Source organism: Vicugna pacos, chromosome 1, assembly GCF_048564905.1.
Source record: "Vicugna pacos chromosome 1, VicPac4, whole genome shotgun sequence".
In the NCBI taxonomy this organism is placed as follows: Eukaryota; Metazoa; Chordata; class Mammalia; order Artiodactyla; family Camelidae; genus Vicugna; species Vicugna pacos.
In genome coordinates, this window is record NC_132987.1 from 37,258,091 (window position 1) to 37,271,865 (window position 13,775).

At 31.0% G+C, this 13,775-nt stretch overlaps 1 long non-coding RNA gene across 4 annotated transcripts in view; it reads left to right on the plus strand.

Moving 5' to 3' along the window:
- Positions 1-13,775, plus strand: part of LOC140696184 (uncharacterized) — a 704,768-nt gene that overhangs the window by 305,061 nt on the left and 385,932 nt on the right. For all 4 annotated transcript variants that reach the window (XR_012072317.1, XR_012072320.1, XR_012072319.1 and 1 more), the window contains one exon: positions 104-208. This is a non-coding gene — a long non-coding RNA (uncharacterized lncRNA). The remainder of the gene's footprint in view (positions 1-103; positions 209-13,775) is intronic.

The following is a 13,775-nucleotide window of genomic DNA, read 5'->3' on the forward strand; positions in this document are numbered from 1 at the left end:
TGCTCCAAGACACTAAGCTATTGATTTCTGGTGCTTAAATTGTCACAGAACTTTTAACAGAAAGTCACTCCTGAAATATCTCTCTGGTTAATATGTGTCACAGGCAGATGCTTTCATCCAAGTTCTGACTTTCCATTTGAAAGAGAATCAACTCCTGGCGCCCTGAAGTGGGGAACACTGAAGAGCTCATTTTACCATCAATGATGAGGTAACAAGCAATTCGTTTCACTTTTGTTTTCAAACCATTTTTCTCACTGAGACCAATTGAATCTGGTTGTTTTCTGGGTGTCTATCACAGTGCAGTGATGTATCGCATCATAACATTTGTTTTAGTGACTATATTGATTTTCTTAGGAACTCGTGGAGCTGGGTGTCAATACCCTTGAAGAGGTGACACATTTCAACAGCAAGAGACAGAAAAAGTTAGAGAAAGAAAATAAAGCATGCATTATGAAGGAACAATGCTATCTTCAGCCATCAGATTGTAGAAGGGTTTACAACAAAGTAATGATCATCAAATGATTTTGTTCCAAACAGAAATCATTCCTTAAAAGTTTCTGATACATAGAATTTGCTCATAAAAAGTTATTTAATTGAATTAACAAGGTAAATAACTATTCTGCAACACAGTTTAAAAAAACTACAAGCATCACATTAAAAAATAGAGACTTCAGGTAACTTGGGACTAGTAATGCTTTTTGGACTAATGGAATTATTTTCATTTCTCTCTCTCTCTCTCTCTCTCTCTCTCTCTCTCTCTCTCTCTCTCTGTCTATATATATATATATATATATGTGTGTGTGTGTGTGTGTATATAAACTTTAGCAAGTAAGTGAGCACAGAATTTTGGTCCACAAACTAAGGAGTACTGGGTGTCACCTCAATGTAAATTCAACACAGCGCAATTTTCAACTCAAACATAAATCCCACGGAGACATTGAAAGAAAATCAATACCCTCTGTAACAGTAAGAAAAGTAAGAGAGCTTTTCCAAATGTGAGTTGTTCTAAGAGTAACAATACTCTCTAGCATTTTACACTAGAATTCAATGTGGAGAGTTAACATTCACCTGCATACATAGCTGCTATAAATTAGGAAATCATCTAAACTCCAGACAAGAAAAGAAGTACACCTTAGTTATAAGTAAACTGCAAAAAAATTATTAGCGTATTTCTATCTTCTGGACTAAATTGCAAATTTTGAGTCTTTATTGGACCCAAAATATAAGTAGTATCATCCCTTGATAGACACAGCATGTAGCATTTATTGCTTTGTTTCAAAAATGGTTGTTGGAAGACGTTTTCCCATGGGTTTCTTATATTTGGTTAGGGTGTGTCTATCTCTAATGAGTCTGCTCGTAAGGTATACCCATCCAGGCCCTGAGGTAGAGGGCTCTGATCGCTAATCTTTTCTTCCTCAGCTTGGTGAGATTGCAGCAATGCTATGATCTTTCTTCCATAGGGTTTTGCTTGGTTTCTTACGACCAAACTCTATATAACTTACATATATATACTTATATTAATATATATTTTATTATGTAATTAATATATACATCCATTAAGGGGGATAATTGTCAGACTGAGTTTTCCACCTCTTTCTTCTTACCAGGATTTTGGCCCACATCCTGCAGCTTTGTACTCTAGCTCCCAAAGAATACCTGTATCTTTTCTAATTTCCCTAAACCTAGGGAGGCCCTTTGCTTAGAAAAAGTTTAGATTCAAGGTCACATATCTTAGGCCCAGAATGACAAGTACCCCCTGTGAGGAAACAGTTACTTCAGAATATCATTTCAGCCCTCTGCCATAATCCCCTCACCAGAAATGTGCCCCTTCCTTACAAGTGGCTTTGATAATTCTCTGGTGTCTTCAAACAAATTTTCTTAATACAGGTTTTCTATTTTTTCTGGGGGATCCACAAGTTACTCCATTCTGTCCTATAGTAGAGATCATACCAAATTTGTTTCTAAAATAAAAATATATACACAAACATCTAGAAAGTTTGGTAAAAGAGGCAAATATCTTGATGGCTTTGTAATGTTTTATTTTACTAGAAACTGGCACACACTGTCTGTTCCCTTTGACTGCAGACAGAGGGTGATGAACTGGCTCTATTTGCCTGGGATTTGTGAAGTTCTCAGGATGCTTTCAGTGCCACAAGCCTGAAATGTCCTTGGCAAACTGGGACGAATTGGTTAACCTAAAGTAAAAGTCCACCAACATACTGAGTTTTATTGTGGGAAAATTTGCAGGACTTCAAATATGGTGGTTTATTGTTTCTACTTTATTCCAATGTCATGTGCCAGAGCAACAAAATGATATTCCAAGACTTATAACTGCTATGAAAGATAACATTCAAGCTCATGAAAGATTCATCCTCTTTTCTTGCTTCTTTCTATGGAGAACATTACAAGAACTGTTTTGGAATAAATCTTTATCTACTTTTTTTACCTTTGTTTTGCCATCATATACTATTAATTTCATAATCATTTATGCTCTTCCACAGAGTGTAGCAAGACTCTAAGTTTTTAACCCAGCACTTTCTCTGATTAGTTTTGAGACTTTGGATAAATTACAAAGTCTCTCAGTTTATTCCTAACACATGAGTTATATCTGTAATTATGTATATTAAATGAGGTAATATCTACAAAGCAGTTAAAATAATGCCTATCATATGATAACTACTGTATAAATATCTATTATATAAATAAAGAACAAACAGAATATTTTATTTTGAATTTTGAAAACTCATTTCCCACCAAAAATTGCAAGCAAATTTATTTCTATTGTCTGTATGAACTTAAAATATTTGTTTTTTTATATGAGGTTTATATGGCCATAGCTTATAACAAGTTTTAGTTTTCACAAAGTTACAACACTTTCACAAAGTGTTTCACAAAATACGTTTGTATTAAACTAGTATTGCCCAGGTTTTTCAGGGAATCACACAGGGATCATTCAAAATTCCACTAGAATGTGTATCTATTTATATGCTTCTTGAGGGCACCATCATTCATGCTCATGAGTTTTACTACTATATTTATGCTGACATCTTCTAAATCTACTTTTCAGTATCTGCTGACCCAGTGCTGACTCTCCCTTTGCACCATTGTCTTTATGACATTTGAGTGTGGAATAGATGTCACCTGCAGTAACTCTCCTAATAAGAGCATCCAGAATTGCAGCTTGCAGGCATTTTCTGGTACACTGACCTCATGCTTTCTATGACAATAGTTTGTCATAGCAATATGAATTTTTGGCTTGCTATCATTTTACTTAGCTCTAGAGATATTTTTGAAATAAATATATTTCTTATTTCTTGATGCAACTTTTATAGTTAAGGTTTATGATGAATAGTTCAGTCTTTATTGGTCTATTGAAATTTATATGGCCCCAGAATTATCATATAATTAACTTTTTAAAGTTCTGTTTTCAGTTTCATAAAAACATCAGTTTTTGAAAGCAATTATACTTTAATGAATACTTAAAAATACATGCAACATGCAATCACTGACTGCTTCTGCTTTTTTGACCATTTACTTGGTTATTCTTAAGGAAAAATCAAATATGTAAATAAGTAGCAATTAAAATTAAGGTCTGACACTTGTTCATCTCTTCTCCACACAAGCTAATTGTTAAACTCAGAAAAAAATCGTTTTCTCCAAAAAATTCAACTGTGCTATTCTATCAAGGAAATCCATTCAAATCATCTATTCTCTGAAGTAATATTGTGAAAGTCTACTAACATCATGTTTCATTTTTACATGCTTTTTTTTTCCTAATGGGATTCAGATTGTGCCTATACATTATTCCTTTATGTTAAGGTGCTTCATTAATGTTAATAACCAATAATTTGAATTTTAAAAATCATTTCAAATAAAATTAGCACCATGAGTTCAGAAGTTGTGCAAGAAAATGCGTTTCTGCCAGTGATTATTAATCTGTTGCAAAAAAAGAAAAACAAATAACAACAAAATAAATACTGCTGTCCAGTTCAGAAATCATGGTGATGCAAAGACTTCTACAAAGAAAAGAGTATTTTGCTAACAGATGTGCTGGTATTAAACTGTCAAAAATAAACATTTTCAACAATGAACATTAATTTAACATTTCAAATAAAAGTATCATCAATTTTTATACAAATTTGCAATTATCAAACTCTAGACTGAGATGACAGCTAGAAAATTTGAACACAAACATGGAAGTTTTTATTTACCTATTATCAGTGTTATCACAAAATTTATCATATATTGACTTGAAGGAACTTGCCTCCTTAGGACTGTGCTGATACATAACTTTACATATAGTATCAGAAATGTAGTTTTTGTAAATAGGAAAGGAAAATGTTAATGCCCTTAAAAATTAGGAAAAAAATTAGTGTATACTTAGGCATCCCATTTTATTTTCTCAGTATCCTTTACTTTATTGGTGCTGTTGCATTGATACAACTCTGAATAATTTGGATTTTTCAGTTAATAAATTCATTAAATAACAAGAGAAATAAAGTCATGTCCACAGGTCCTATTTTTACCAGCAGGTGGCTATTCTGATGTTCTCAACTACTAAGGATTGATACAAGTTGAAATGCCAAGTCAAAATAATACCAGATGTAAATATGTGTTCTCTACTTCATGCCAACATTAGTATACATATTTGCTTCCATCTAAGTTACTTTTATAAATCTTCTTGAAAGCATTGGAAAGCCAATACAATTATAAGTACTTTTCAAATAGAGATATACTTTATAAATAATTTTCTGTCTGTACTAAATTTGTTTAACAATTGAAAAAGACAGGCCACAGTTTCCATGCTTGTTTCTACAGAAAACTTCAGAGAAGAGTTTTCATATAACTCAGTCATTAAAACTAAAACCTAGACACGGATGAGCCATTGAATTATTCAAATGTATTCTTCTAAAAGATAATATTTTAAAAATACTAACATGTTAACATAAAATTTCAGTCATTTTTCCATGAGTTATTAACATGACTCAGTTTGAAAAATCTGTGGACTATTTGCTATAAATATACTGTCAAAGAAACTAGAGAAAGAACTAGAGAGAGCTTACTGAGTTTCAATAAAAGGTTAACAACAAGGGCCAAAAATAAAATTATTTTATTTTTTATCCCTATTGTGTCAAAGATAAGTAATACTCCCTTGAGAATAAAAAGCTAATTAGATAATTATTACTAAGGCATTAATAATGTTAATATTTTACTTATTCTTGGTTGAGATTTGTTTTTTTTTTTTTAAGAAATAGGTGGACTTTAAAGCTATCTATTTCTGAAGGTTATGGGAAGTTGCTTTAAACTTAGACATGAATAATGCTACAAATACCATTCCATCATGACATGTAGGACTTCATTTTTTACCATCTGTTTTTAAAGTTTTCATCACATATGTATTTATTCTAATTATTTTTCCTTGCTGAATCTCAATATAGAATATTTTTAAAAAATAGTTTCCATTTAAAATAGCAATTTTTAAGTTCTTTTTAATTCTTTTTTAAAATTCTTAAGCAGTAAAACAAATTTTTCTTCTTATATATTTTGGAAAGATGCTTTAATCTTTAAAAAATATTTGACCAAAATCATTTCATAAGTAATTGATTTAAAACCCACTGATTTAATTAATGCAATTTAAAGTCTTAAAGATTTATTCTAAATTAAAAGTTAATTCAAGTTGAATTACTGAATTATGAATTCAAATATTCATAATTGCACATATATGTATGCATATAGAACTGAGGCAGCTTACTTATAATGCTAAAACTTTTGAGGCATCAAAAACAATGTATTCTGTATTGTGTATATATTTTTTCATAAATCCTGAAGAGATGTTTGATATTTCCTTTTTAAATTCTTATTTAATGAATATTTTATCTAAGCAAATGCAGAATTTTGTATGTTTTTAAATTCATGACTAGAAGAAACAATATTACATAAAATATATTTACCTGAAATTATAATTACTACTTTCCATGTATATTTTTCCAACAGTGTTCTGCATTGGAACCTTAAGGGAACAAATGTCTGTATCGATCTATCTAGCATCTACCTATCAATCTGTCTCTTTACCTAGCCATATTGTATAGTTTCCCCACTTTTCATTCATTTCTTATATTTCATTTTTAGATCCTACTTTCTGTTGTGTTTGGATTTGACTTTTTTGAGGTAATGCTTTTATCATTGATTTTCACCTTTTTTATTTTTTAAACTTAAAAAATTTTCTTTATGAAGTATAATAGATCTACAATAATTTTCAATGTAATTATACTGTTCTGAGAAAATACCCTTTAGAAAATAGATTAGGAATGATGCAGCATAGGAAAGGAGTTGAATGCAGGAGGTAAGAAAAGCTATAGTTCTGGAAGAGGGAAAGAAAGTGCCACACCCCTGAGACACAGACCCATGAAAATACTGAGAAGTGATCAGTTGAAAATACATTTCTTCCTCCTCACATCTTACCACCATACCAACAAGTCTTCATTGTAACAGTGGATTACAACTAAAAGAGTTTCAAGACAGACCCTCTGTGACAAAGTAGTACATAGGAAAGATCCAAAGTCAAAAAAACAAAAAACAAAAAACAAAGGCACAAGCAGAATTTGATGCCATGACACATATACCTATAGAAAATACTAAACACATCTCAATTCCTAGTCAGGTTAACATAAATGCTTTCACTAAAAGTCTATTTATCTCAGTCCCTACTACCCAATATGATATGTTGGTCTTCTAATAAAAAATTTTTAAAGCATGAAAAAAGGCAAGAAAAAAATTCACTGTGAAGATTCAAAATAATTATCAGAGCCTGACTGAGATATGAGGCAGTTGTTGGAATTAATAGAAAAGGAAGTTAAAATAAGTATGATTAATATGTTAAGGGCTATAATGGAAAAAAATAAACAACATGCAAGAACAGAGTGTAAAGTAACTATAGATATAGAAATGCTCAGGAAAAAACTTGAAAGGAAGTGCTAGCAATAAAAAATGCCGTAATCAAAATGAAGAATTCCTTTGAAGGGCTGATCACTAGATTATACACAACAAAGGAAAAAATCAGTGAAGTTGAATAAATATCAATAGAAATCTCAAAAACTGAAATGCAGAGAGGGGAAAAAAAGAAAATAAAACAATCAGTACATAACATTTAATAACTGTGGGATATTATTTTTTAAGATGCCATTTTCTTCTATATTAGGATCCATCATTTCTATTGAGAAAACATACTGTTGCTTTCAATTTTATTATTGTTACACTGAAAATAATGTGCCGTATTTCTTCACGTGTTTTATATTTTGTGTTTTAGCTTAACATACCATAATACTGACTTTTTTATTTTTTGGTATGCAGTACTATATATTTTAGCACATGTAACCAACACCACTGTCAGTATACAAAACAGTTCCATCTCTCCCCCAAAAATCCCTGGTGCTATCCCTTTCTCTTTATCCTTATTTTCCAACAATATTTCTATGCTTTGTTTAACTGTTCCTTCTTTTCCTACTACTTGAGTCTCATTAAACTTCATGAGCATAATGCCTTTCATCATGCTTGAAAAATTCTCATCTGCTATCTGTCCTAATATTGCTTCTGCTTTATTTTCTATCTCCTCACATAGATATTTGAACACTATTATTTTCTGTGAGTCTCTCATGCTTTATTCTATATTTTTCCTATCTTTCTCTCACTGTGCTTCAATCTGAATTTTTCAGTGTCACATTTTACAGATCACTAATTCTCTGTTTAGTTTTGGTTTGTTGATTATGTTGCTAATATCATTTACTGAATTGACAGTTTCAGTGTTTTTCACTTTTAGCATGTCTATTTTAATCTTCCCATATGTTTTATTTTCTGGCAATATTCTGTATTCTCTAATTTCTTAATATTTTATTCATAGTGATTTTATAACTTCTGTATTAAAACTCCAATATCTAGCTCACTTAAGGCTCAATTTCTATTAAGTGTAATTTTTTTGGTTCTCAAATAATGGTTTATTTTTTCTTGCATATCTGGTAAAATTGATTACTTACATTATTAAGAAGAATTGGAGAGGCTCTGGATTATACTAAGATTTCCACTAAGATTATTTTAAAATTCTAGTCATAAGATAAAGTAACGGCAGATTACCTTATTCTGGTAAAGGTATGCCCTTCCTTGATTATATCTCTTTAAAGAGTGCTAACTAAATATATGTCTAACAGAGTTCTTGTTCAACCGTAAAATCCAGGTGTGTGTTTGTTTCATAACAGTACCATTAAAGCGTGAACTTTATCTATATCTCATTCTTGCTTGGTTTCTATGCCCAGCACCAAGCACCAAGTCAGTTTAGGCAGCAAAAACTTCCTTGGAGGATAACACTGGACAGAATATCCATGATCTTCTCTATGATTGCCCTTTCTCTGGAATCTTGACCCCTCAAGCACTGGCTACTGTGTATTTTTGTCTCCCAGTCATACGAGACTGTGGCATTTGTTTAATCCTCTCTACTGTATTTTTTTAAAATGTGCTTAAGGAAACATAGAAATAACTTCAGTGGACTTCATTTCTCGTTGCCTCTCAAGTCCTGGATACCTCGGTTGTTCAAAATGCCTTTAAACATCTGTAGGTGTTTGTTTTGTTTTGATATTTTAATATAGATTTTACATTTGCTCTTGGTAGGAAGGTTAGATTTATTCCAACTTCTCCATCACAGCCAGAAACAGAAGTTTTTTCCTTCCCTATATTTAAAGCCTCTCTTCTAATATGATACAGTGTAACTCTACATGTTTCAACATAATATTATTTCAATAGAAGTTCAGACATAGAAGACCATAAATACAGGTCTTCTACTAGTGGCTTTGCTCCTTGAGTAAATGGACCCTTTCTTTGTGCTTAAACATCACTTTTTTCTGGATTACTATTAATGCATCAATCATTTCTTTATATATTCTGTTTCATACTACTTTTGTTCAATAGTCAATGCCTTCTAGTTACTCAGTATCCTCATCTACACTTAACCTGAATTCTTTTTTCTCCAAGAATCAAGTCCACATATGAATGTGTTTTCTGAATGAATATATAAATATATATATATATATATATATATTTGTATTTCTTACCTATATGTTTATTAATTGTGGAGTGACAACAAATTGGCAACTGTTGAGGGCAATGCAGGAGTCCTTCAAATGTGCCAGAAAAATATTGTTCCATAGTTTTTGTAGGATTTTGTACATTTTTAGAAATTGAGCCTGGTTCCTGCGTTTAACTTTATCATCTGAACTTCCCACTCAATATGTTTAAGGCTGACGTATCAAAATTGCTAGCCTATTCTCTCCTCACCTAGTTCTTTCAGGTAGAATAACAACTCTGAATATAATTCCTGAGATTATGGTGACTGCTAAAACCTGGCGCCAGCTGCTAGTCAAAAACCCAAATAAGTTTCACCTCTGCCTCTGATAGTAGGATTAGGATAATGAACATCAAGCATAATCTGACTCTCTGTGGCTACTTTATTCCAGTAGCTGATTGGGATTTGGTTAGAACAGGTGATAACATCCAAGAGTCCAGAGCTATTTTAGATAATTTTATCTTCAAGATATTTGAAGCAGGATTGCCTCATATAAGTTTTTAATAATTTTAGTTACGGTGATTCACAGAAGATTCCAATTAAATATTCCTTGGCCGTGTGTGATAAACACTTCTCAATATATGCCTAAATTAACACATTGAAGTTTAGAGAAAAATTCTGATACTATAATTAACATTTGTATAACCACGTTTTGCCCTAAAACGCTAGTTGGTTCATTTATGTATTTCTGTGCAGTTACCAATGATCGTCATACCAAGGACTGAATACAAAAATGAGGAACTGTATATAGTCTTATAATTCTTATTATTTTTACTTTTCACATACCTAGTATAATGAAAAAGTTGTTGATAAATATAAAATGATTTATATTCACTTTGTTATACCCTCCAGTATAAACTATATTACTATGAGTAAAAACATATTTCTATGAGTTACCATGAGATACGAATTTATAACTTAATTGCACCAAATTCCTGGAAAGGATTCAGTGTAGAAAACTAAATGTCCCTCTGCATTCTTCTCATATAACTATAAGGAAAAGCTTAAAGTGTTGCAAACAACTTGGAAGATTTAGTATTAAGCTACAAAAATAATCATCAGAATTCAGTTTGTAGGGCATGAAATACTTCCCAGTGTTTTGTAATATTAAAAAATCAGAAAATTATTTTACTCACTTTATAACGTAATCCCAAATATTCTAATTACCAAAGAAAATATTCTTTTATTTTGCAGTAAGAAACTAAAGATTTTATACAGACATGTTTACTCTTCAGATCATTAGTCTGAACAAGCTTTTTAGCAGGTCAAGCAAGCTAGTACGAATATACCATTAGCTCTTAAGCACCACAGCAATTGCAAAACTAGTAAAGTGTAACATTTTTTGCTTTTCATAGAATTTATGATAGAAGGTATGATATTTGCTAAAGGATCCCACTATTAATTGCTGCAAATTTCAAAAGTTGTTCAAATATTAATAAAATTTGCAATTGGAAGATGTATCATTTAGAGTAAAAATATTAACTTGAAATTCATTTTCAAATACAACATTGGTCCTTGGTTTCTCAGTGATTCCACCAATTGTGACAGAGATTACTACTTTCCGCCATACTGAATCACATGTGGGTTTTTCATATTTAGAATTGAGTTCTTCCAGGTCATGTTATTGTGGGCCTTTATACCCACAATGCTACAATTAGCTTAGGGCAAAACTCATAGTATTAACCATGTATTTTGCCTTAAACTGCATTTCCTTTTGATGATTCAGGCCCTGAAGGAATGGCCCTTCACCTATGGTGCATTTTATTTCAATGGCTGCTTGGCTTTTCCCAGGTTGATGTACATAGCAGTACATCAATACTTTTTCAAATTATTTGAACAGCAAAGATGAATACACCTATTCTCTTTCATTTCAGATAACACTGCAAAGCATGGGATTTGGTCAAGCAGGGAACAAAGTTAATAGCAGCAGCAATCTCTCAGACCTTGTACTCTAGATCTATTCATAATTTCCCCTAATAGGAAATAACCCAAACCTCCCTCGTTGGGTGAATGGATAAATAAACTCTGGTACATCCTAACAAAAGAATACTACTCTCTATATATTTTTAAAGGAATAAACTATTGATGCACCCAACGATTTGGACAATCTCAAAGGAATTACACTGAATAAAAGAAGCCAGTCTCAAAAGCTACATACTTTATGATTCTCTTTTATGACATTCTCAAAATGACCAAATAATAATGATAGACTTCAGAACAGTGGTTGCCAGTGGGTGGAGTTGAAGGGAGTGTGTAGACTATACAGGAATAGCATGATGGAGTTATTCGTTGTGATGGAATTGCTCTGCATCCTGATTGTAGTGTTTCTAACATGAATGGATGAATGTGTTAAAATTAGTTATAGAAAAACTCTCTGAAAAAGTAAATTTTACTTCTTGATAATGTAAAACATTTTAAGGAATTATAAGAAGTAACAGGCAAGAGGGAAAGAAATAAGCAAAATATCCCAGAGAGTCTAAAATAAAGATACGAGTCATTCAAAATAAATTTTAAGCTCTGATAGAAACAGGAGATATGTCAGATTTATCTTTAAACTGTGGATCGTAAAAGCTGAATCTTTGTTAATGTATCCTGATTAGAAAATGAAAGAAACTATTTGAATTCCTCTTAAAACATTTGAATAAGTACTAAAAAAATTGACTAATTTTACAAGGGGAAATATTTTTTACATAGACTTTTATAGATTGTTAGAATAAACATAGACCCACTAAGATTGAAAAGAAGTAACTTTTAGTTTTAGTAAACTATTTTAGTTTTAGCAAACTATTCAATATCTGTGAAGGTTTCAATTTTATATTCATACTCACATTTTATCCTTATACTACCTTTTGATTTATGTTTATCAATATCTATGTTTCAGACAAGTGAATATAAAGCTATTTTATTTTCAATTCCCCAAACTACACTTTTGAACAGTTGATTTAGAACTAATAAAAACAGAATAAGTAAATGTTTTGTGTCTGGCTAGCTGTGTTTATTCCATTTGGCTATAATTTATGTTACCAATAATCCAGATGCTTTTTTTGTAGTAGGTATAAATTAGCTTCAGATAATCTCTCAAGAAATCTTATCTTAAAAGTCGAAGAAAACAACAATGCAGAAGAATTTACTTTCTCTAAGTAAATAGAGATATCTCTGTATGCATCAGAATTCAATTCCATGAGAAATTAAATGATGATGGTAATATTAATAATAATATTTATAGCTAAGATCTGTTCCAGGTACTATTATGTGTTTGATTTGGGGTTTTGTTTGTTTGTTGGTTTTTCGTTTGTTTTGGTTTTTAACAGTAAATATTCTTATAACAACTGTATGGGTATTATTAATAAAAGAGAAATGTGGGCTGTAGAAGTTAAAGTAAATCACCCAGGGTTCCATACCTACTAAATGTGGAACAAAAATATTCATCCAGTTTCTCTTATTCATACCAGAATAACTTCTAAGTTCTGGTTTGCTGACTTTGGTAGTTAAGTATCTAGCACTTCAACCTACCTAAATTTGAAGATAAAGTAATACACCTACTTTCAATGTTAAACCTACTGACCTTATTTATATTGTTCATTTTTTTGTAAAGATGTCTTTCCCTTTTTAAATTTTTTCTTCATTTTTATATATATATATATATATATATATATATATATATATATTTTATAATATTTAGAATGTTCTAGGTACTACATACTTACTGTTATGCTAATTATTTTGGTTTTTTATATTGAGTTTCTTTTAAAATAATTTAATATATCATTATAACTTCTTTATTTTAAACCAATTTGGAGGGGGTGGGTTCGGTTAGGTTCTTATTGATATATGCCTACAGTAGATTTGAATTTGCTTTTACAAGGAAGCTTTCAAGACCAAATCTGTTACATGTTTATTGCTATGGCTGGGGTTCTTATATAACCATGTAGCATAAATTTAGAACCTCTCATGCATTTTCATAATACAAGTTTGTGTTTGAAGGGTTTTTCTGGTGATTTTTTTCACTACCTAAGACTGGATGAATGAAAAAGTATACTTCTGCCTTGTTGGGCCAGAAAGAGGTTTATCTAGGTCTGGCTTCACAGAGAATACAGCTTTTTTATGCTTCTAGCTTTTTGCAAGGGGCTTAGTTCTCAATACATGCCAATAGATTTTTAGAAAATACTTTGATGGGAATTAACAACACAAACCCTAGACCCTAGAACAATAGCTTTGAACTAGTAAGAAATTTTCATATATATTGTAATCTACTTCGAATATACACCATAACATATACAGACACAAAACCACATGTTTCCAAAAATAAAACTTAACTTTATTATGAAATTTATTTCGATTAATGTTACTCACAGCTCATCAAGTGTGATTTCCAAAAAGTAGACAAAAACTCATTCAAATAAAAAATAAATATGCTTTGATAATTTTATTTACCCTATTTATAAGAGAGCTAGTAAGACATTAAAGCAGGTTCAAATGAGAATTTTACCAACTATGAATGTGAAATTTTATAAAGGAATGTTAGGATAAAATCTCAGGGTAAGATACAAACTGGTTAATGACCTACATGGTTAATAAACTGTAACTCATAGTGTTATTATATCTAATGGAATCAATTATTCCCATCTTTCCCAAATAAAAAAATCTACAAGTTACTTTCTGCACA